Raw genomic sequence first — 22,446 nt, 5'->3', positions numbered from 1 at the left:
AGAAGTTGATGTGCACAGATACTTTATTTGGCTTTAAAAATGTCAATGAAGCTTTTTAATAGATTGGAAACATTTGAAAATCAGAGTATTTTCCCTAAAAAATTGATTATTTCAGGTTTCTGTTGAACAATTTGATATTGCAACACTGGACTTATAGTTTGTGACAGCCATTAGCTGTATCTGAGGAACTGCTCTACCTGTAGACAGGACATGCCTTCTTCCCTCATGTATGTCATCTGCTTGTCCCCTGGAGGCATTTGAATGTTTGACCCCTGCTGTAAGTCATTTTTTGGCAGGTGCAGCTTTCTTTTTTTTGCTCTGATATGCATTTTCAGAATGTAGACAAAAGTAGTGTAAGTAGCTGACAGGGTCATGTGACTGCTTATTGAAGAAATGGAGTCTCTGTTATCGCATCCCTATTAAAACCATAGTATCTGGAGGAACACAGCATAAAATGTGAGTTAATGTTATATAAAAATCAGATTATAGACCTTCCTCCATTTCACCTGCAGTATTCAAATCATAATGTGTTAATGGGTAAAAAAATATTTTTATATATTTATTATGGTAAGAAATTACTCCTGACTCATCTTACTTTTTATGCTTAATGTTTGAATGATATATTCATTTTGCATCACATGTGTGTGAAAAATTCTGAAACATATTTTAATTCAGTTAATGTAGTAGTGAGAGAGCTGTTATATAGACCTCATCAATAATTACACAGAAGGGTCTGTTAGACTAACAGATGCTCCAACAGTATAAACAAAATGTTTTGTTTAGAGTTCTTTTTAACTTTACATATTTAATTTTAATAATATTTTAGTTGAGTTATCATCATTTATAGCACTGCAAATTTAGTTTTAAACATACACAGCATGAAATTTTTATAGTTATGAAATATATAGTATCTCAGGGCACAGTTATCCATGAATTGATTAGTTGTGGACAGTGAACAATCTAAAATTCTTGACATTCTTGACAGAAAAAAATACAAAATTAGGTGTGAATAATCTGATTTTTTTAAATGTGTTTTTATTGCCCTGACCGGTTTGGCTCAGTGGATAGAGCATCAGCCTGCAGACTGAAGGGTCCAGATTGGATTCTGGTGAAGGGCATGTACCTTGGTTGCGTGCACATCCCCAGTAGGGAGTGTGCAGGAGGCAGCTGAATCAATGTGTCTCTCTCATCGATGTTTCTAATTCTCTATCCCTCTCCTCCTTCCTTTCTCTCTGTAAAAAAAAATCAATAAAATACATTTTTTTAAAAATGTGTTTTTATTAATTTTAGAGAGAGAAGAAGAGGGAGAGAGTGAAAGACAGAAACATCTATGAGAGAGCTGCCTCCTGCACGTCAAGCCCGCAACCCAGGAATGTGCCCTGACTAGGAATGGAACAGGTGACCTCTCAGTGCTTGGGTCAACACTCAACTACTGAGCCACACTGGCTGGGAAATTATCTGATTTAATGAAAACATTATCTATACAGGTGAGACAAAATTGTCAGAATCAAAATCATTAGAACAATTACGTTTTATTTTACAGTATTTTCCTTTTCAAATCTTAAAGCTTATTGTTTCATAATAATAATTTGCCATTTGGGGGTAGCTATTTAAAACTTTCAAGCCATTTTCATCTGACTTATTGCCTTCGATCAAACACAGAAAAGGTCATTCTCTCAACATAGTTGAACTCGATCTTTTTTTAAGAACTAGCTGCCATTCTGCATGAAAAGCCCACACCAATTTGCACACTGATTATAACCAATGCACCATTTGCTTAGAAGTTCTCCAAAGCAAAAGTTTAAAACAGTGTCCTTAGGCAGCACTTGGCCCTGAAAACGTAATATTTCACCTACATGGTGGTTGAAGGTTTATTTGAAATGTCTGTCAATATGTGAATATCTAGAAATATCTCAAAATAATGGATTTCAGTCTTCTTTCAAAACAATGTGAAGATCAGCACAGGGTCTGCCTACCCTCATGGAAATACTCTGCTGGAATAGGGTAGTGATGACTGCTTGTTAGCACTCTACAGCTACTGTTTCACTGTAATAGGGGCAACCTCGGTCATTTACACTTACATTACATTCTAATGCTGTCCTTTCAGGAGTTTCCAAACTTGATGCACATGCTAATCATGGTAGAAATTTTAAAAGTATTGATTCTTTTACCCATATGACCAATTAAATCATAGTTCCTGAGGAAGTAGCCAGGGGATGGTTTGAAGCTCCCTGGATGATTCTAATCTATATTTGGGTTTCTGAACCAAAATTCTACAGTTTTATGAATATGTTAACTCACTGGGACGCAAAAAGGGGTCAGTCACATCATCTGCATCTCCTAGGAGATTGTAAAAAGTGCACATTGCATGGCTCATGCCAGATCTACAAAATCAAACTCTGCTTAGATGGAACCCAGGAAATAGTCTAACACACTTTCCAAGAACTACAATTGAAAGAATCGCATCTTTGACCTTTTCTCTTCTACTCAGCATCTTTTTCTGAACCCTACACACATGCCCTAGTATCATCTGCTTATCTCTAATGTTCTAGTTCCTTTCAACCTAAGAGCCCACTGAAGCTGGTCTTCTACTCTAGTTCTATATGTTTCAGATTTACCTTTAACTCTTCTGACCTTATTCAATTGAAGCTACTTTTTTTTTACAGTGGTTGGGGGAGAAAAACAATTAGATATTAATTTTATTATTATGATTACTACTTTGGTTATCCTTACAGAGGATTTGGATTTCAAAGAGTGGTTGTTAATGTAGATAAATCTCAAATTTCAGGAATTTCAGTTATTATAGGGAAGATTTGGGGGCGTAAAAAGGAGATGCAAACAATTTTCCATTCAAACCTATTATCTAGTAACTGACCTAACCCTATACTATAAATTTTCACTTATATTTGTATGCCATTTTCTTTGAGCCTCATTTTATATATCTGTAAACTACAAAGGTTGTGGAAAAATCATGTTTCTTTTTGAAAACAAGAGCTCTTTCTTCAAACAAAATCTCATTATACAAAATAACTAGAGAAAATTTAATAAATTCTGTAGAGGGACACAGAGCATGGCTATTCACCAGTTTTTCCCTCCTTCTGACTTCAAACAATTAGACAGAAAATAGAAAGAAAGAAAAAAGGAAAAGGTATTTTTAGTGAAAAAGACCCTTTTCACTATTTCCTAGATACTAATAAAATCTAACTATATGTATATTTCCACAAATTCTTTGCATTGTAGCAGCCAGAGAAATTTGATTAGTAGCACATGAGAAACGACAATTTATACAATTGAAACTGGTATCATTTTTTTCTAATATATTAAAATATAGCATTTATTGAAACCATAATGTTTCAGGAAAAGTGTTACATGGTTAAAATAGATTGAAAATATCATTGAAACACTGTGATGTAGTTATTGCTACCAGCATTTTTCCAAGGAGGCACAAAGGTACGTAAATTACCGAAGATCATACACCTTCTCAGAGGCAGATCCAGTCTCCTAACCAGTGCCCACCTTAATAGAAAGACCTTATTTCATTCATTGCTCGCTGCTATTGCTCATTGGGAAACACAGACTGTTTCAGACACACATTCCAGGTCGTATTTTTAATGTTCCTCGTTAGAGAAAGAATATGGAGTGTGTTTTACTGCTATTGGATATAGTATATTGAAGTAGGTCAGACCACCCATTGGAGTCAGTTTCAGTTCTAGCAAATACTCTATTTTCTCACTTACAAAATAAAATTATAATCATTACTTTGCAGAATTGTTAGAAGAAGAAAATATAACATTGGTAGGGAAGAAGAATGCCTGGCATATAAAACATGTTTAAAATGTTAGTTTCATTTCTCTCTACCTCATTTTCCATTGGCTTGGTGCCATGACAATAAATAAGAGTTAAATATTTTGTGCAATTTTGATATTAAATGTGGGGAGGTTTAATACAAACATCAAACACCTAATAGAATCATAGGATCCCTTTTAGCTTTACAACATTATTTGCAGAACTAGAATTGAGTCTAAAATAAGAAGAGTATTTTTTTTTCTTTTTTGCTGGGTGGTCCATATGTTTTAGATGAGAAATAACTTATAAAAAAGATGAAGTACTTGTCAAATAAAAAAGATTAATTAATAATAATGCTATAAAAGCTAAATCTCAACAAATAAATTTGCCCTCAAATGAAACTAAATGTTTGTATCCCTATGTTCTTCACTTTTCAAATTCTTCCCAAAGATTATGCATGCAGAATAAAAAAATTAGCTTTCTGAGTGTTTGAAGAAAAGAGGACTAAATCAGAATAAATATATTCTCCTTTCAATAATAAATAATTTTTCTATAGTTTACAAATACTCCTTAGTCGGTTTTATTCTTCTTGATTAAACTGGTAATTTTTCAGCCACTTTGGAAGATAGTTCCTTACAAAACTAAACATACTTTTACCACAAAATCCAGTAATTGTGCTCCTTAATCTTTACCCAAAGGAGTTGGGAAATTACGTCCACACAAAAACCTGCACATGGATGAGTAAGACAACAAAAGGATTTAACAACAAGTGAAATTGGGGCATCAGTCATGGTGTGGAGTTGAAAAAGCCAGAGAACTGAAGGCAAATTTAGTGAATTCTGAGATCTCCTAGAGATTGTCTATTCTACAGAACAAATGCATCTCCTTGTAACGAGGATGACTACATAAAGCAGCTCACCATGTCATATGGAAATTCTGCACTTTCCTGTGGTGACTGAATCAGTGCAAAGAGGGTTTATTCACATATAAACAAAATGAAGCAACAGCTTAGTTACCAAATCTCCCAGTTTACTCCATTTGATAGCTTAAAATGTGATAATGCTAACCCTCCCAACACATGTAAACACCTAGAAATGACAGCAAAATATAACAAAATTGTCTTTTACATGTACTCGAGCATAAAAAAAAATCCGAGGTGTCAAAAATTAAGAAGAAATTGAAAGAGAATTAGATGAAAGTTTAAGTATTTGTAGTAAAAAACAAACAACCCCCCCCACAATTCCTAAAATTGATAAATAAAATTAAAGCAATATAGTTACATTGCAGTATTTTATTATGACACCATCTATACTTAAAAAAAAATCTTACACAATATTCACAAGTAGGAAACATTATTTATCCAGGAAAAATAATTAAATTAATTTGAGCTTTCTAACAATGGTAGATACTGGTTATATTTAAACATAAGGAACAAAAGGATTAAAAATGTATATTCCAATCTTATGAAATAAAAAAATCAATGAAGACAAAAATACCCAATAACAATTTCACCAATCCAAAAGATCAATGAAAGATAAAGATCAGAGGAAATAAAAACCCAAATCAAAGGGGTAGAAATCACAACAAAAATATTATAAATTACAAGAAATATAGATGAGTTAAATGAACTGGCTAAAAACTGCTGCTTCTTAAACTGGTATAAAAAAAAATAAAATTTGAATACAAAACATTTGTGAGCAATACAAAAAACAAAACATGTACACAAAATAAATGAAAAGGGACAAAAACACATAAACTAGGCAAAAAAATAAGCGAAAGAGTTGAAAAGGAAGAAAACAACAGATGTGGCATACTCAATGTTTTATGAGTCTGAGAAGAATGTGTAGTCTGCTATTTTGAATGGAGTATTCTATAAATATCAATTAGAATACGTTGATTAATAGTGCTGTTCAAATCATCTATAGCCATGCTGATCTTCTGCCTCTTTCATATATCAGTTACTGATAGGGCTGTTGAAATCTTCAACTATAAGAGTGGATTTGTTTATGTCTCCTTGTGATTCTACATATTTTATCTCTTACATTCTGACTAGAGGCCCGGTGCATGAGATTCGTGCATGGGGGGGTGGGGGGCAGTGTTCCCCTCAGGCCAGCCTGTACCCTCTCAAATCTGGGAACCCTTGGGGGATGTCCGGCTGCCGGTCACAGGGATCGGGCCTAAACCGGCAGTCGGACATCCCTCTCACTATCTTGGACTGCTGGCTCCTAACCACTCACATGCCTGCCTGCCTGATCACCCGTACCTGCCCCCCACCAGCCTGATCACCTTCAACCGCCTCTGCCTGCCAGCCTGATCACTCCTCACTGCCCCCTCCTGCCAGCCTGGTCACCTCTCACTGCCCCACCCACCAGCCTGGTTGTCCCCAACTGCCGCCCCTGCCAGCCTGGTCGCCGCATGCAGCCTGCTGTTCAGTCATTTGGTCACCCCTCACTCCCTCCCCTTCCCCCCCACCAGCCTGGTCTCCCTATGCAGTGTGCTGGTCAGTCATTTGGTCGTCCCTCGTTAACCCCCCTCCCAGCCAGATCGCCCCATGCAGCCTGTTTGGTCGTCCATTCAGTTGTTTCGGTTATGACAGTTGCTTAGGCTTTTACATAGATAGATGCTCTTTTGTTAGGTGTATAAACATTTAAGATTGCTCTGCTTTCTTGAAAAAATGGACCATGTTGGAATTATGTAATGCCTCTTTCTTCCTGATAGCTTTCCTTGTTCTGAATTTTGTGTTATTTGAAATTAACCCAACTTCCCCCGCTTTCTTTTGATTACTGTTAATATGATATATCTTTCTCCATCCTTTTACTTTTGACCTGTCTTTACTTTTAAAGTGGATTTATTGTAGACAAACTATAGGTGATCTTGTTTTCTATCCATTCTAATAGACACAGTCTTTTTATTAGTATATTAAGACTACTCACATTTACAATGATTATTTGATATAGCTGGATTAACATCTATCCTTTATCTCATTTCTCTGATAAATTTTAGGAGTTCTTGATTTTCAGTGTTTTAGCTTTGTTCTTATTTTGAGAGTAAGCATAATTACTTCTAAGCCATTTACATATCAAAATGATAACTAGAAAACTCCTCTTTATTTATTTTTTAAATAATCTGAAATTATACACAACAAAAGAATATGTTCTTTTTATAATTAAATAAAATGTTACAAATAAAACAAATTCCTTTTTTACCCTCTTTCTCCAACTGCCAAGCATACTGCTCTATCATTTTCCCAGAAGTTATTGTTACCAATTTGATGTATCTCTGTTTAGACACTTCTTCTATATATTTATATACATAGAAAATGTATACATATAAATATACACATAAATATATCCCAGACATGGAGGAGCCTTAAATGTACCTTATTGAGTGAAACAAGCCAAACTGCAAAGTCTACATACTATATGACATTCTGGAAAAGGCAAAACTATGCAGACAGTAAAAAGATAAGTGGTTCCCAAGGGGTAGGGATGGGGTTGTGGGAATTTGGTAGGGAGGGCTGAACTGGTGAACACAGGATTTTTAGGGCTGTGAAAATATCTATATGATAATCATAATGGTAGATAATGTCCTTATATATGAGTCCAAAGCCACAGAATATACACACCAAGAATGAAGATAATATAAACTATAGACTTTGGGTGATTATGTATCAATGTAGGTTCATTGACCTACATTGTGACCAGTTGTGTTTTTGACTTAAAACTCCTCTAAAGAAAGAAAGTTTTTAAAAATATATATGGCAAAAAATCCCCATATTTATTATCATTATGCATATTTTACACATCATCTGTATATTGTAACTATTTCTGTAACCAAATTGTTTTCTTTCTACATTAGGTTTTAGAGATAGTAACATAGAGACTTGATTCATTTTAAGTTTTTTAATTATAGCATTTTTCCATTCTCCTATTGGGACATTTAAGCTATTTCCAAGTTTTCTCTACTATAACTGATGCTCCAGTGAAAATCCTTGTAATTGCAACCTTATCTTATTAGGAGGTGAATTTTCAACAGAAGCAGAAGACTCTCTCATAACAAATAAATCTTTCCAAGAGTTTTGGAAACGGGTTTCAATGACCTTTGGCTCTAAGAGAATCCAGATGATAGTCCGAAAATAATTCAGGGCCATTCTGTTATATTAGCTTTTCTCAAAATAAGGATCCTGATCTAATCTGAACTCTATCAATCAATACTATCTGCACACTAATCATGAAAGGCACTTCTTTTAGATATTTTCATAAGAAACTTGTAACTCTATCAAGAAAAAATTATTAATGGACACTAGTTATAGAAAGAGGCATTTATGATAAAGTAATAATGTACTACAATTGAATAATACATATAAAATGTTTTAATATAGCCAAAAGTAATTAGTAGATCCTAATTACTAAAATACATTTACTTCAAACAGGAATAAAATATTTTATATTGATAAAAGAATAAAGTAGAATTTGGCTCATAAACAGAAGTATTGGTTCTTAATATGTGCTCACTTTAAATAAAACATGATGACCTCAGATTATATTTAAAACCCTTCATAAGAATATTTAGCATCAAAGCAGGTGACAAAGTACCCAAAATAAAAAGTCAATAGAACCAAATTTTCTGAAAACTTGAAACCATTTGCCTGTCAGAACTGAGGACATTTTAAATACCATACTCTCTTTAGATTGTTTATTATGCTTTTATTTGATTTGGTTTGGTTTAATCACAGGAGTAAAAATAATTGTTCGCATTTCCAGGCAACTAGGAGGGATTAACTTGGCTGAACTGGCCACTTCTGAGCGGAAATGTTTTTGAACTGGAGAACAAAAAAAAATGGCACACTTTTCTTCCGAATGTAAGGAACATACTGGATGACATCTATTTCAAAAGTCCATGAAAGAGTGACCTCAGTAGACTAGTTAGTGGCTATGTTGAGACTTAAATTTGCATACTTAATTGTTTATTTAACTGCTAGTTATTACTTTCCTCAAGGTTGATGGCACTTTTATAATCATGTTTTAGATCCTGGCAAATTATTTATTTAATCATTGGTTCCCAAGGACCAGGTTGTAAAATGCTATTTAAGAGGCAATGTAACAACTCAAAATCAATGAAAATGCTGAACAAAGGAAAGAGCATACCATTATCTCACTAGCCTTGTAGAAAAATTCTTAACTTTTTCCCAATTTCTCTCTAGCCTCTGCCACATGCACAAGTACTTGTTTTTTCTTCTTTCCCCAAGTATTTAGCAGTTTTACAATGACCCTCACAAATGTGTGATTTTTTTCTTTCTAATTTCTTTCCATCTTTTAATCCTTTCAGTCTTCAGTATTCTTTTCCATCTCCCATCAACTTCTCTGAATGCCGTAGAGGTAACAATTTTGTAGGCAGTAAGCCTTCCTGACAAAAAATCAGGTTAAACCTCTTGTGCAATGGTTTCCATAGAATTTTAAGCTTTCTAGGAGATGTCATTTCAAATATAGTGACTTTTCATCTAAGCTTTGTTCTTTTTCCCCACTCTTGCCTCCACCCTCCTCCACTTATATAAAACTCTCCATACCTCTACCCAACAAAAGCAAAATAAAATAATAAAATAAAATAAAACAAAACTCAGAATAGGGGATGTAACAGAAATACTGACAACCCGAAAGGACAGAAAATACAGGAAGTGGGGGCACAGCTTACAACAAAGGTTTTTAAATGTCTAGAAATCATGAAATGAAAGACATGGACATCAGGGTGATGAAGGTCCTAGGGCTCTGTCAGAAGAACTCTATGAAGAGCCTCTGAAAGAAAAAAAAAACAGTCACATCTATTGAGGAGTGGGTGCAGAAGTGGATTGGAACAGTGAAACCCTCCCGAATTTACCTGAAGGAGGCTGCTGTGGTAATCACAAAGGTAACTGACCCTAAATTAAAGGTCTATTCTCTGCACTTCTCTTAGCTCTCATTTTTAGAATTGGACTTTACCATTCCATCCTTCTGATGTTAAGAACTTGGCAGGGAAAATGGCCCCTGCCAAAGCTTTCAACATGACACACTGTTGAAAACTGACACGGGAGAGTAGAGAAATGATAGGTGGGGACCATCATCTAAAACTATAAAAAAGCATGGAGTCAAATATTGAAAGAGGTGAAAAATACTCTGTATATTCCAAAATGCTATCAACATTTTGTTTATTAATATTATTACTCATTATCAGTGCATCTTAACAATCCATTGACCATTCTCAGCTAACTTCTAAGTCAGTGGTTCTCAAATTTGTTGGCTTCAGAACATTTTACACTTTGAAAATTAATAAAAAGCCCTAAGAGCCATTGTTTATGTTGGCTATATATATATATCAATATTTACTATATTTTAAGTTCAAACAGCAATGTAAAAATGATTTATTAATTTAGCTTAAAATAACAATAAGTCCATTACAGGTTAGGGTAAACAACATACTTTTATGAAGAATAACTACTTTTTGAGAAGAATGGCATTGCTTTACATTTTTTTAAAAGCTGTTTAATGCCTAGCTTAATAGAAGACAGCTAGATTCTCAAATTATTCTGAATTCAGTCTGTTGTGATATGACATGTCACACAGTCTCTGGAAAACTAAGGTATATGTTCATGACAGAATAAGAAAATGACTAATAATGGCTTATCATTATTATGAAAATTATTTTGATCTCATGACTCCTGAAAGTATCTTAGGGATCTACCATTTGAGAATGAATCTCTGCTCAGTCATTGTAGTTCCCAAACCAGCCCACATGTCTAACACGAAAGAATATAATTTAGTTGTTGTCCTTTTCTCTTCAATGAAACCACATCACAACAATGATATTAATCCTTGAGAAAGGAAATTAGAACAGTTTTTTATCTGCCCTCTAAATCTTAAAAGTTGTTTTGTAAGAACATAAACATTATAACAATTCTAATGTAGATCAATTTTATATATATATATAGACATACACACATATATATACATATATACATATACATATATATATATATATATATGGTGGGACAAAAGTAGGTTTACAGTTGTGAGTATGTGAAACAAGAGTTTATTCTTATATTATTATTATCCATTAATTAATCATATTATTTTCCATATGAACAACTGTAAACCTGCTTTTGATCTGACCTATGTATATCTATAGTCGGTCTATGTTAGTGTAGATATATTTATTTAAGTTTCATAATAATTTATTTAAATTTCAAAATAATTTATTTAAATGTCATAATAATTTGCTACATAAGTAAAGCAGGCAATTCTGATGCCCATTTTAGTTATGATAAAACTGAGCCTCTGCAAGGAAAAAATGGCTTCTCCAATTACAATGAATTTATGCATCTATTTAAAATGAGAGAGTTAAACGGAGTTGAATATTGTGCTACCAGTGAAGAATGCTCAACAAAGTGATTTGACACAAAGAAAAAGAGGGAAAAGGGGAGAGGAGGAGAAGGGCGAGGAGAAAAGAGAAGAGGAAAAAATAGTTTATAATTTTTGGTTCTATATTATATGGTTCTGCGTGCTATTGACATTGAACTTCACTTCTTAGAATCTCCCTTATAAAACGACAATAGTAGAATCAGACAAACTAAAAGTTTATCTTACGCCAACATTCATAAAATTAAGAGGATAAGTTTTTGACTCTTAGTTATTTGTCCCTCAGCTCTCTATAAAAAGTAATTAAACTATCAATATTTGAGTAGCTTTCTTTTTATTTTCTCTGTTGTCCCATTTTCAAACCTTATCTTCATTAATATTTTGCTGCTCTTCGGGGCAATCAGTGGGGACTGACCCCAGTGTGGCTAACTGAGGGCAGAATCACTAACTAGATCATCAGTCACTCCTTGTGTCCCTGAGACAGAAGAAACCCAAGCAGTAAAATTTACACTAACTTCTCTTTGGTGAATACTGAAATAACTCAGAATAAGCAAGTTCAAGCTGGAATTTATGATGAGGCAAAGTCCATTAGTGTTCCAGCAAACTCATGTGAATTCTGGGAGGGTTTTAGGGACTGAACTAAGCCTTCTAATTATCTTTAGACTGAATCACATTAGAAATTGAGCTCTATTCCCCCCTGTACCAGCCAGGCAGGCTCTCAGGCTGTAAGATGCTTTGGGAGGAGTGTTAACCCTTCAGGGCCTGCAAGGTCCTACTTTGGATGGATTGACATTTAGCAGTAAAGACCTCCCATTTCAGACAAATACCTCTGGGTCTTTCCTGATACATATAGGCTAATATGCTTTCCCCCTCCCCCTCTGGAAAAGTTATGCACTCCTATTAACACAAGACTGGCAGCTACTTTTGTCTCTTGCACAATTCCTCTTGCCACATAGTGCAGAAAATTTTCAGATCTTGCTTCATGCTAATTTTTGCCTCTATTGTTGTGGAATCCCTCACTAACATATTTCAGTTTGCATATGTTCTTAATAGACAGCAAATTCAGTAGGACACACACAGAAATTTAGGTCTTCTTCCAAGAAATCGTTTACAGCTGCTCACATATTATTTTTATCAGAGGCAGTATCAAGATCTTCTCTTTCTCCTAAGCCAAATTTCAAGGTCAAGTTCTGATCTGTTTGTTTCCCTAGGCACATCATCTTCTCCAACATAAAACTATTCAGATAGGCTTATTTTCTTTCCCATTCCTAAATATCTTGCTTCAATCCTCAATAATGCAACTCTTGAATGGGAAAAAAAAATTATCTTCTGTTGAGCTTGACACACCAAATCTTCCCCAAGTTACTGATACATTCATTTCCATTCCTGTTCTGGCTACGCCATGCTACCTTGCTATCCTCTGACTTTGATGCCTGGTGCCCTGTTGTTTTGCAGATCAAATTAATGATTGCAATTTCAGTGCAGAATTACAGTACTCTTTTTTCAGGATTTATTTCAAGTAATAATAGTAGCAGTTTTATTATTATTATTTAGAACACATATTAAGTAGTGTTGTTAAATATTTTAGATAAAAATACATATGTATCTATTTATCAAAACATAAAGAAAAATATGCATTTATAAGAAAAGACAAATATTAAAGCTTCTTTATAGCTATAAAATGAATTATTTTCTGCTCCCTGGTCCTGCTGCTTCTTGGGCTCTGATCCTTTCTGCAACCAGGTCATTCTGGCTGCCATGATCTCTGATGGAGCTAGTCATTTGCTTAGATAACTTTCTGCTCTGTCCAATGACATTAAATAAAGTTTCTAAGACTAGCACATTTGGAAATAGCACTGATTTTTCTCCTCCAGGAAGAATGGTCCTGCCCACGGTAAAACAAATTCCCTTCCCCAGTAAAGACAAAAGTAAGGGTTCTTCCTGCCTCTGTTATGGTGGGTGGGGTTCAGGCTGCAGGAACAGAAAACTGATGGGAGATAGGATGATTAGTTCCAAGAACTAATAAGTAAAGATGGGTTGAGAGGGTTGGCATTTGTCAGAGATGCAGGAATGATACTGTAGATGGACAAACTGCTGAGGGGTATCTTTAATAACAATGTTATATCCACAGAGATGCTTTGTGTTTGGTATTTTGAAAACCATGACACAACAAAAGACCTTAAAACCAGTAACAGATATTTTAATCACTAGATCAAAGCTAAACTAATAATTCCAATTCTCTCTGTGATATTGCTATTAATGCCTACCTTTGATAAATTAAGAAAACTAACAATTAAAGAGGTTAAATTGTGCAACATCACATAGCTATCAAATATCAGATATGGAGTTAAGCATAGCCATACGCCCTTCACAGAACTCCCCCTCCCCATCAGTTCAGCTTTGATTATGTTGAAATTAGGTAAGGCATTGGAGACATATTGTACAGTTGGCTATCAATCCAGAGCTGTGGAGTAAGACATAGACTGGTGAGAGAGACCTGGGTTTATCAGAATGTAATTGATAATTAAAGATGGTGAATTGTACAATATCACCAGAAAATGGTGAGAAAGAATATTATGCTCATAAATATATATTAAGTACAAAAACTGGTTCATTTCTGTTTTAATCACAATCATTGAAGGGAGAAGGTAAGCAGTTTATCTTCAATAATGTTCTATACACAAACTACAGAACCTGTTTCCATGAAAACTCTTCTGAAGTTTGTCATCGAAATCAGTCAGTTATTTCATTCTCTTTTTTTTATTTGAGGGTAGAGTCCAGGAGGAAAGGCATATCCTTTTAATTTTACAAGTTAGACAAAAGAGTATTATATCTCAAAGATGCTTAATTTTTAGAGTATTATTTGAGAAATGTATAATAAAAATAGCTACGTAGTCATCACACAACAATCTCCTATTTTAATAAAAAGTCATAATTTCTACATCTTTTCTTTTTTTAAAATATATTTTATTGATTTTTTACAGAGAGGAAGGGAGAAGGATAGAGAGTTAGAAACATCGATGAGAAAGATCGACCAGCTGCCTCCTGCACGCCCCACAATGGGGAGGTGCCCACAACCAAGGTACATGCCCTTGACCTGAATCGAACCTGGGAGCCTTGAGTCCGCAGGCCGATGCTCTATCCACTGAGCCAAACCGGTTTGGCGCTACATCTTTTCTACAACAGATAATACATTCTGATGCTATTAACTCTGTAGAACAAGCATGTCAAACTTGCGGCAAGAGGGCCACAAAAGGAGGCATGTGGCCTGACAGCCGTGAGTTTGACATGCTTGCTGTAGAATAATTTCTTTAAGTAAGATCCTGGGTTAAAGATTATCTAAAATATTTTTTTAGATGAAACTGCTAGATTTCTTACACGAAAATATTGTGACTACTCAGCTTCTAACCAATAATATAATGAAGCACAAATATCTTTGCTTTTTGTCCAACACTTAATTCAGAAACTTTATTTAAACATTTTCCAATCTAATGAGCTTTGGGTGAAGCTGGCATCATTATTTGGTTGTACTATTATTACTTTAGTTCTTTTTTCATAAGAACCAGTGTATACATTAATTGACCATTTTGATCTCTTCTTATGTGTATTACTTGTATGTGTCCATTTATCTATGAGAAATTGATAATAGGGTTATCTTAATTTTAAAAAATAATTTATAAGGTTTTTCACGTAATTTGTCTGATAAATCTCTCTACCACCATCTTGCTGCCTTCCTGTAGGGGAATTCAGTGCATAGGCAATTATTCTGATGTCTCATATAATTTACTCATATTATATATTATATCTATCCGTTATCCCATTCTTATTTTGCTGGATCCATCAAAAAAATTTTTGTTCCCTTGCATTACCTATCTCACTGTCAGGAGTCATAATTTAACTCACATGTTTTTATTTTTATATTAATATGAATAACAATTATTCACTAAGATATTTTACATCATCTCTTGCCTAGTACCTAGGAGAGTGAAGCCCATCACCTTTTCCTTCTCCATCCAACTATGGTGAACTCTTCCAATTCTTTTACTTTCCACCAACAGTTCTGTTGCTGCTTTTTTATTGATGTTATTGATAATATTACAGATATATCCCATTTTTCCCCTCTTATCCCCCTCTCCCAGCCCCTACCCACTCACCCCCGTCTTCACTACCATATTGCCCATGTCCATGGGCTATGCATATCTATATATATAAAAGCCTAAGCGACCTTTATGATGGAATGACTGGAATGACTGGTCACTATAACATGCACTGACCACCGGGGGCAGATGCTCAACACAGGAGCTGGCCCCAGCCCACAGGCCCCCGATAGCAGATGGGGCCTGCTGGCCCACCTCCCAGATCCCTCCCCCTGTCCCTGCCCCTTGCTGGCAGGCCCCAATTGGCCCGCCTTGGTGGCAGTTGGCCCATTGCCCCCCAGCAGGCAGGCCCTGATCACCTGATTGGGGCCGGGCTCTGAGCTGGGACAGGGAACTGGGGGTGAGTGGCGGCAGACACAGGCAGCAAAGGAAGGAGGAGGGGTGCTTGGGTCCAACCCCAGCAGGTCTAGGGGTCCCCAAAGGTGTGGACGGAGTTGGCGAAGAAGGAAGGACACGGAGGCAGCATTCAGTCGATCAGCCACAATCTCCAGCCAAGTTCTGTGTCCATGTTCTCTTGCTAGGTTCTCCAGCCACGTTCTCCAGGTTCTCCAGCCAGGTTCTGTAGCCATGTTCTCTCGCTAGGTTCCCCAGCCAGGTTCGGTTTAGGTTCTCCAGCCAGGTTCGGTCGCCATGTTCTGTAGCTGGGTTCCTCAGCCAGGTTCTGTCTAGGTTCTCCAACCAAGCTCCGTAGCCAGATTCCGTCCAGGATCCCCTGCCATGCTCTCTCCAGCGAAGTTCCTCTGTCTCTAGGTTCTGTGCAGGCTCTGTCTTCCAAGTTCTGTCTCTAAGATCATCTAAGTTCTCTGTCTCTAGGTTTCTGGGTAGGTTCTCTGTTCTAAGTTTTGTAGTTAAAGTGATTAACTACCCGCCTGGCACTTAGTTAAGGAGTTTCACCCCCTCCCTGACTTCAGGGGAAAATCTCTACCTGGGGAAACAACCTTTCTCAGAGAGGTGACCTTGGTTAAAACACATAGTGCCAAGAAGGTGAGCAAATATATTAAGAACAGTATACCATATATGCCAGGTCCCTTGAAACAGCAAGGATGGACCGGCTCCCAGCAGAGAGGTGGAGGTGGGGAACCTGATCAGCCCTGATCGCCAGCTGGGCCTAGGGACCCCATCTGTGCAAAGCGCCTCTAGTTAGTATATAAGTTCTTTAGTTTATCTCTTCTCTTTGCCCCAACTCCACACTGAGGTATGGCAGTCTATTCCATCCCTTCATTGCTTCTGGTCTCATTTTGTTGGTCAATTCATTTTGTTCATTAGATTCAACAAATAAGTGAGATCATGTGATATTTGTCTTTCTCATATTGTCTTATTTAACTTAGCATAATATTTTCCAGGTCCACCCATGCTGTTTCTTTTGCTGCTTTGAACAGGAAAAAGTTTATGAGAAAGGGAGGGGACACAGATATACACACTGCTGATCTTGTTCTTTCTTTTAAATGATAATTTCAATGAAGATTTTTAAAACTCCAAATGTTTCAAATAATTTGTAAAATAAATGCTTTAACATAAATGTTGTAGCACATTGAGTAGCTGTTTATTGAAGAACCAAGAATTCATTCACTTATGTATTTATTCCACAGTACATATCTGGGACTAATAAAGACAAATTGCTAGTTGTACATACTAAAAATGAAAATTTCAAAAAAAAACCTAAGTCTCTTATTATTTCCTGTCTTGAAAAGAATAAGGAATTGCCATAAATTAAATTTTAGTAAATTAAAAATGGTAGTTTGTATAAGAAGATTTAATCATGTGTTACAGAAAATCCGAGAATGGAGAAATCACTGCCAGACCACTATATAAGAGAAGTAATAGAATAAATGAATGAGATTTGTCTGTGATAAGGCTCTAGGGTAAAGCTCCAGGTTTCACAAAATATTATGGATCTAGGAGAAAGAGAGGTTTTCAAATTTATTAAAGTAGTAGAAATGCTATAGAATACAGTAGATTCAGGTCATAAATGGCCTAGATTCCACCCACAGGGCTCCTAGGAATTTTTAAATAAATGGGCTGCCCTTGAAACTGATCCCTCATCTTTTAAAAGCCTTCAGGATCTTTTATAATCATTTTTCTATATCCAGTCCAATTGTACATAAAGTTTCTTCTTAAATATTTTTATTTTCTTCCCTTCCTATTCTCCCTATTGATTTCCCTTTCTAGCATTCTTAAAAATACTTACCTATGTATACCAATGTTATAACTAAACTCTTTAACTTTCCAACCCATCTTGTATATTTAATAGAGGCCCAGTGCACGGATTCATGCACCGGTGGTGTCCCTCAGCCTGGCCTGCACCCTCTCACAACCCAGGATCCTTCAGGGGATGTCTGACTGCTGGTTTTGGCCTGATCCCCACAGGCCAGGGTAAGGGGATTGGGCTGAAACTGGCAGTCTGAAGCACAGGTGGCCAGGGAGGAGCCCGAGCTCAGGCCAGGCACTGCACTGCTCCCACTCATCCTGCTGCGCCTGCCGCCACTGCTGCTCAGTAGTGCTGCAGTGGAAACGGAACAGACTCGTGCAGCTGCAGGTGCACTCACCAGTCGTGAGCCCAGCAGCTGGCACCTGTCGGTCATCTGAGCAGTGCTCCTGCTGTGGAAGCACACTGACCACCAGGGGCAGCTCCTACATTGAGCCTCTGGCCCCTGGTAGTCAATGTGTGTCATAGTGACCAGTCGACCTGTCATTTCAGTCATTCGGTAGTTGTCACATGGGCTTTTATATATATAGATGCTTACAAAGATTTCCAATGTCTGGCAACTAAATACAATGACACAGTGAGCCAACCATGAATTGAGATTGCCTGCAATCTCATCTCAGTTTTACAATAATGGATTCCAATTTAAAAATCTAAAGAAAAAATATATAAAATAAAAATCTAAACTCACTTAATGATTTTATACATTTGCTTCCTCACCTTAAAAGTGATAATATTAATACTTGTTAAATAAAATAAGATTAATGTGTATGTTTCAGAAAATGTAACTTGTTGGTTATTGTAATATAAATTTTATTCTGTTCTTAGAAGATACTGAAAAACTAAGTTTCCAAATTTTCTAACAGATTCTTTCCAACCCAGGTTTCGGAGACAGTGTCTATTATCTCTCCTCACCAACTGCTCCTTCAACAGTCCTCTCAGCTGTTCCTGTGGCAAGCACTAGTGCAGCCAATTTTGTTTTCCTTCTAATAATATTACATCCTATTAAACCATATCAATGTGCCATCAATATTTTCTAGTCTTCACACATTATCCTAAGATGGGTTATTTTTTCACCTGTTTCTTTGCATTGCCAACATTACTCTGAGTCCAAAACATCACACCTGTGAAATTTGGAAGGCATCCAATAAACTCTGTAGAATTTAAAATTATACTTTTTCTAATTTAGCTCCTTTTGATATAGTATCAATGGAGCCAAGTAGTCTATTCCATTGATTTTTTTCACTCTATTTTTACATTTAATCCCCCATAATATTTTTCTTTCCATGGCTTACCCAATTCTGCTAGGGTATATTCTTCTTTTAAAAATAATGTACATTTTTAAACTGGTGTGTATTCCCTCATAATTCACATTTTTGCAATTTTAAAGCAACAGTAGACATATTATTCTTAATTCTAACTAGATGTGATTGTTAATCAGTATGTGTATGTATATATATTAATTATGACAAGGTATAATAAGCTTTTTAACTACTGGAAAATAAGTAAAATACATTGAAAGAAAGTTTTGTCTCAAAGCTGTTTAATATATTCTTTCTTTTAAAATTTACTCTTATTAATTAATTAGAAGTTTGGCTTAAATACAGTGAAAAAGTATTGCTAAATTTGGCACAGTAATATAATAATATATCTCCCCAAATTTATTATTTCTTTCCTGAAATATATAATCTTATCTGGTGAAATTTATAAATTAGGAGCTTAAAGCATAAATTGTTACAACTGAAAAAGCAATAGATCATTTATTTTAATAACTTTATTCTATAAATAATGGTATTGTGTACAAATGAACTTATGTACTATCCAATATCACATTTCTGGTCATTTTTTGGTAGTCTCCAGAGTTCTAGACTGGTGCTATTTTAAATACAAACTTATGTATACCTTTTTTCTAAACTTTCTAATGAATATGAAGATATTCATAGTTTTGTTAATCCTGTATGCAATTTTCCTTCATTGGATAAACTGAGAGACATAAGCTATTTTATATATCTTTTATTAAGTAAATTTTCCTTTCAAAACACTTCAGATACTTTGGAAAACTGGAACTCTAATGATAAACATAAAAATAAAACCCAATAACCCAGTGACAACCATCATATTAATAAGATAGAAAATTGAGAGATTAGATACTTAATAATAATACACATAATTTTAATTTGTATATGTCTTTTCAGGAAATTCTATGGTCAAAGTCTTCTTGTTGTTTTATTACTAATTTAATTATTATAATAAGCGCCCTGGCCGGCTTTGCTCAGTGGATAGAGCATCGGCCTGCAGACTGGGGGATCCCGGGTTCGATTCCGGTCAAGGGCATGTACCTTAGTTGCGGGCACATACCCAGTGGAGAGTGTGCAGGAGGCAGCTGATCGATGTTTCTCTCTCATCGATGTTTCTAACTCTCTATCCCTCTCCCTTCCTCTCTGTAAAAAATCAATAAAATATATTTTTAAAAAATTATTATAATAAGCTAGTATACTCATTTCTAATCATTATTTCCTTTTCAAATATGAGCTATTTTAAGTATAATAGAAATAATTTCCCCTACTAAAATGAGTTCTCACTCTTGGAGTCCTGTACCAACATAGAACAGCTTGATATATTTGTACATCAGATTCTCACAATAATATAGAGTTATTTTCTATTGTTATGACCTCTGAAAGGTAGTATGTTGTGTTTTTTGTTGTTGAAAAAAGTAGTAAGGGGAAACATGGAGGATAGAGGTGAAAGGTACTCAGTGATTCTTGATGCAAAAACATGAAGCTGCAAAAGGCAGGTCATGTTCAGGAGCTAAGGTATGTGGGTAGTGCTTCTACACACTCCAGTTGTGTGCTCCCCTCCCCCCAGAGAGCTCATTTTCTCTATGACTCTGGACACTTTCTTTAGATTAGGATTTATAAAAACTGGTATGTTTGGTCATATTGAGGAAAACATATTGAGGGGTTTTTTTTCTTTTTATGAAGCAAAATACATTTAATTTAAAGGACTTTTGGAGAAATCATCCTTACTACATTTATGGCACTAAAATGTCACTTTTCAAATATCTTTTCCCAGAAAACTATAGTTGGTTAACTGATATTAGTCACTAGAGTTTTAAATTCATAGGTAACTACTATAACAGAAAACCATAAAACTATTATTCTAGATGACTTTAAAATTGCATCTCTCAATAATAATAATTTGGCTGAAAGGTTTTCTGGAGTCTATATTTAAATATTTTGTGCAGGAACCATCACTATATAAATGATTTGAATAACTCAAATAAGTACACAATACAGCATCTTAACAGCCCAATTTCGCCTGATATGACAAAAAAGTGGCCTTCTGGAAACCAAGGCCCTGATATATGGCTCAAAATAACCTCATAGCCACGAGTCCTGGAAATTCTTGGAACATCTGGTTAACCCTACTTGTGTGGTGCTATGGTGTGAATGTTTGTGTTCCCCCTCCACACCCAAATTCATTCTAAGCCCCAAAGGCATTTACTAGGTGACCTTTAGGAGGTGATAATGAAGGGGGGGCCCTTATGAATGGAATCCGACTTATTACAAAAGAAGCTCCAAAGTCCTGGCCTCTTTTGCTGCATGAGGAGACATGGAAAGTCTGCAACCCTCAGAGGGCTCTCACCCAATCATGCTAGCACCCTGATCTCAGCCTCCCCGCCTCCAGAAATGTGAGCAATAAATTTCTTCTGCTTACAAGTCATCCAGTCTGTGGTATTTTATTATAGTAACCCTAATGGACTAAGCCAGGCCGGGGTGTGAGAGTGAAGAGAAGAAGGAAGTGGGGCTAGAGCAAGTCCAGGACACCCTGGCATGACAGCATTGTCATCTCTGGCTAATCCCAGGTACCAAAGGATAACTTATAAAATTCTGAAGATGGCATTTCCAATGACCAGGACCCATGGGGGATGGGGTCTGGGCTCAGGACACCCTCCATGGGTAGCATTGCTGACTGGTCCCTGGCACCAAAGGTGAGCTAAAAAATTTCAAAGGAAGCACTCCAAATATAGGGGCTCATATCTAAGCAGGTAGGTGTAGAAAGTACACAGAAATTAGTATTATCTCCATTTTCCAGATAAGATACAATCTCTGAGAGGATGCCCACCTGCCAAATAGAGAATTCATGGTCTAACACAATGGTTCTCAACCTGTGGTTCATGACCCCTTTAGGGGTCAAATGACCGTTTCACAGGGGTCGCCTAAGACCATCGGGAAACACATATATAATTACATATTGTTTTTGTGATGAATCACTATGCTTTAATTATGTTCAATTTGTAACAATGAAATTGGGGGTGACCACAACACGAGGAACTATATTAAAGGGTCGCGGCATTAGGAAGGTTGAGAACCATGGGTCTAACAGATAGAACTTTCTAGTAGTCACCAGATGATTAGACCTACACAACACTCTCCTTCCTTGGCTCATTAAACTCTAAAAAGATGTGGTCAATTTCTTTTTCTATTTCTAACAATTTTAATCATTAACGATTTCCCTTATTTGAAAATACAGTGCAGGCTCTCCACATTTGCTACCTAAAACTACTGAACAAGAAAATTGTCAGGAGACAATTGCTGAATACAGCCTGTTCTCTTTTAAGTAAGATAACATTAAAAAGTAAGACTTCCAGCAGTTCCCTAAGCATAAAGCATTGTTCCCCTGCTCCTTATAACTTTTATATATTTATACTTTTCCCATTTTATAATCACTTCTAGAGGCTTGGTGCATGACATTCATGCACTAGGGGGTGTGGGGGTCCCTCAGCCAAGCCTGCACCCTCTCCAATCTGGGAGCCCTCAGGGGAGCCCTCTCCAACCCAGGAGTTTCTGTCTGTCTTTGCAATCCTATGAGCGAATATTCTGAGACCCCCAATACAGTTTGGTTTGTTGCC

Source organism: Myotis davidii, unplaced genomic scaffold (assembly GCF_000327345.1).
Source record: "Myotis davidii unplaced genomic scaffold, ASM32734v1 scaffold228, whole genome shotgun sequence".
Taxonomy (NCBI): domain Eukaryota; kingdom Metazoa; phylum Chordata; class Mammalia; order Chiroptera; family Vespertilionidae; genus Myotis; species Myotis davidii.
The sequence above is the reverse complement of the archived record's forward strand: the minus strand, read 5'-3'. Positions refer to the sequence as shown.